The sequence below is a fragment of the Rhinopithecus bieti genome, unplaced genomic scaffold (assembly GCF_001698545.2).
Source record: "Rhinopithecus bieti isolate Rb0 unplaced genomic scaffold, ASM169854v2 scaffold_73682, whole genome shotgun sequence".
Classification (NCBI taxonomy): Eukaryota; Metazoa; Chordata; class Mammalia; order Primates; family Cercopithecidae; genus Rhinopithecus; species Rhinopithecus bieti.
The window spans coordinates 1,642,643-1,646,777 of record NW_016829166.1 but is presented as its reverse complement, the minus strand read 5'-3'; positions in this window follow the sequence as shown (position 1 = coordinate 1,646,777).

Genomic DNA, 4,135 nt, shown 5'->3' with positions numbered 1-4,135 from the left:
TCTGGATAAAGAGTCAAGACCCATCAGTCTGCTGTATTCAGGAGACCCATCTCACATGCAGAGACATACATAGGCTCAAAATAAAGGGATGGAGGAAGATCTACCAAGCAAATGGAGAACAAAAAAAAAAAAAAAAAAAACAAGGGGTTGCAATCCTAGTCTCTGATGAAACAGACTTTAAACCAACAAAGACCAAAAGAGACAAAGAAGGCCATTACATAATGGTAAAGGGATCAATTCAACAGGAAGAGCTAACTATCCTAAATATATATGCACCTAATACAGGAGCACCCAGATTCATAAAGCCAGTCCTTATAGACTTACAAAGAGACTTAGACTTTCACACAATAATAATGGGAGACTTTAACACCCCACTGTTGACATTAGGCAGATCAACGAGACAGAAAGTTAACAAGGATATCCAGGAATTGAACTCATCTCTGCACCAAGCGGACCTAATAGACAACTACAGAACTCTCCACCCCAAATCAACAGAATATACATTCTTCTCAGCACCACATCACACTTATTCCAAACTTGACAACTTATTCCAAACGTGACCATGGGTGGATCACGAGGTCAGGAGATCGAAACCATCCTAGCTAAAACAGTGAAACCCCATCTCTCCTAAAAATACAAAAAAATTAGCTGGGTGTGGTGGCGGGCACCTGTAGTCCCAGCTACTCGGGAGGCTGAGGCAGGAGAATGGCATGAACCCGGGAGGCACAGCTTGCAGTGAGCTGAGATCGCGCCACTGCACTCCAGCCTGGGTGACAGAAAGGGACTCCATCTCGAAAACAAAACAGTAACAACAACAACAAAAACAAAACAGTACTGAAAGAAACTCTTCCAGTGGGCAGAGCTGCAAGTGGTATTCTCAGTTGTTCCCCTATGTGGAAAGTGGTCAGAGGTACAAGTGTCCATAGATTCCTGGGCAGTAGCAAATGGCTTGGCCAGACAGGGATGTGACTGCTAGACTTGAACTCCATGTAATTAATGAAATTGAATGCAAGATACATAGATGGGCTAAAGTATTGTAAAGATAGTTGCACAAAGAGGATATAAGAGCTGGCGAGGACTCCATACTAAGAGATGAGATCCAGGGCTCGATCTGTAAACTCTCCTGTGCCATAACTGCCTGTGTGTTAGCAGAACATTTGGCTGCCTAATATCTACTGTCAGGAAAATGGATTCCTGCTCCTGAAAACTTGTTGTATATGCCTCAAGGGAACACTTTCCTGTAGGGTGGTCATCAACTCGGGATTTCATAGAGCTTACAAAACAGACTTTATTTTCTGCTTTGTACCTGCCTATTAATAAATATTTATTTATTCAATATTTATGCATGTGAAAGAATCCATTTTGAGACATCTTTTCTTTTCTTTTCTTTTCCTTCCTTCCTTCCCTCCCTCCCTCCCTCCCTTCTTCCTTCCTTCCTTCCTTCCTTCCTTCCTTCCTTCCTTCCTTCCTTCCTTCCTCCCTCCCTCCCTCTCTCTCTCTCTCTCTCTCTCTCTCTCTCTTTTTTTTTTGACAGAGTTTTACTCTTGTCGCCCGGGCTGGAGTGCAGTGGTATGATCTCGACCCATGGTAACCTCCACCTCCTGGGTTCAAGCAATTCTCTTGTCTCAGACTCGCTAGTAGCTGGGATTACAGGCATGTGCCACCATGCCCAGCTAATTTTTGTATTTTTAATAGAGACAGGGTTTCACCATGTTGGCCAGGCTGGTCTCGAACTCCTGACCTTACATGATCCGCCTGCTTCAGCCTCCCAAGGTGTTGGGATTACAGGCGTGAGCCACCGCACCCGGCGAGACATGTTTTCATGATGGTTTAGCACTCACTGTAGGCAATCTTGACTCACCTCAAATATTTTGGTGGCTACCATTATTTACCTAAGAGTCCTGCATGCCCTCGTTAGCTTAGGAAGCTTGCAACACAAGCAACTGGGCATGGGTTTGGGTCCTGGACCTGATCTGCACAAATACCAAAGTGATTATTATAACAGAAAAGTAATTACAACAGTGCAGTACTGATACAGGAATAGATTAACAAACAGGACAGGAAATAGTTCCCGGAAACATTGATGTGGACGTTTGGTTTGTGGCAGAGGTGTACCATACAACAGTGAGGGAAAGGTTATATTTTTAAAGAACCACTCTAGGAGAATTGAGCATCCATATGGCCACAAAATGAAATCAGGCCCCCATCTCATGCCATCCATCAGAATAAATTCCAGGTGGATTAAGGGTTATATGAAAAGACAAAACTATAAAAGATTTACAAGTTTGTTTGAAAAAAAAACTTCATGATTTGTTATACAAGACTCAAAGAGCTCTAGTCACACAGAAAAGTGCAATGAGTTGACTACATTTAAATTGAAGAATTTCTGTCCATCTAGAATATATGAAGAATGATCATAAATTAATAAGAAAAAGACTGCCCAGTTTTTTAAAAAATGGGCAAAATACTTGAACAAGCATTTTACAAAAGAGGAATTCCAAATGTCAGTTATTTGATGAAACGGTGCTCAACCTCCAATGAAATACAACTTTACAGTGATCAGCTGGGAAAAAGTGGACCTGTACTGCAATGCTGCCTCTGTCATAAATTCAGATACACACATCTCTATTTCTGGACACTCAATTCTCTTTTAGAGACCCTCCGTTCTACCAGCTTAGAGAGTAAACCCCTGTCTTATGTTGAGATGGAAGAGGAGGAGTTTCTATTGCATAAAATCAGGAGGAGGGTTGGGAATCTTTTTTTTTTTTTTAATGAAACGTACAACAACAAATTCTCCTATTTATCTCTTGCTTCTAGCAGTATCTGGGCTGCAATTCCTGAGTCCTTTGGCAGTTTTGTGCTGTCTATCATGTTGCTTCTCAGCTTTCTCTACGGCTGGCTTAAGTAAATTTCCTTGGGTTTACTGGGTCATGTAATGTATAACTCTTCCATCTGCTTTTAGCATCTAAATGTTGTTGTCTCCTTTTCCATCCTTGTGGGATTATTTTCTTTAAAAACAAAACCCAAACCCATTATTATCCTCTTAGTGGGATTTCAGGAGGAAGAGTATGTCTACAAATGTGCCTGTCTCTGAATACATGTTATTTAGATAAATGTTTCTAAAATAAGTTTAATAAGAATTATAATATGGAGCCGCTGACTCAGTTTGTCATGGTCAACAGAATGCAAAGAGCTGCACAAGAATAAATGGTTTTATTGATTTTTAGTCAAGTTTTCTGTCATTGCCATTTTCTGTGTTCAACCCCATGTGGGGAAAATCTTCACGATCCCTCACTATATTTGGGAGAAAATCAAGACGTATGAATCAGTCGGGTTGACTGACGGTGGCCCTCAGGGTGGACACTGGTAAGTCTCAGGAGTAACCTCTTTCTAGGCTGACTTAGAGAAAGTGGGGTGTCCCTTGTCCATGGAAGCGTAGAGACGGTGCAGACCTGTTCACACCACCATTCAGGTGTCCATTATCAACATTTATTTTGTTTGTAGCTCATCATTTGCATACTAGGGGAAGGAGTCAAAATTTCATTCAGTTCCATTCAGTCGACTTAGGAAATGTTTAGTTGTTCTTTGTAATATATTCAGTCTCAGAGTCTCTCCCCACACCCAATTTCTTCTCCTGCAAGAGCATCTGTGTTAGTGGAGGAGCTCACCGTGGCTTCTTTGCAGAGGGATACCTTGGGTCTTTGGGGACCTCTGGTGCTGAAATCCATGGGGAAAGAATCTGGACCATTCTTTTGGTCTAAGAGATATTTCCAGAAAGCATCGACTGTCTCTTCTCGCTAACCGGCTCCTACCTTGGCTCTCACTGGTTAATAAAATCTAGGTAAAAGCTGGGTGCGGTGGCTCATGACTGTAATTGCAGCACTTTGGGAGGCCGAGGAGGGCGGGATACTTGAGGCCAGGAGTCTGAGACCAGCCTGGCCAACTTGGTGAAACCCCGTCTCTACCAAAAATACAAAAATTAGCCGGGCATGGTGGCAGGTGCCTGTAATCTCAGCTACTCGAGAGACTGAGGCAGAGAATCACTTGAACTTGGGAGGTGGAGGTTGCAGTGAGCCAAGATCGCACCGCTGCACTCCAGCCTGGATGACAGAGCAAGACGCCATTTCAAAAAAAA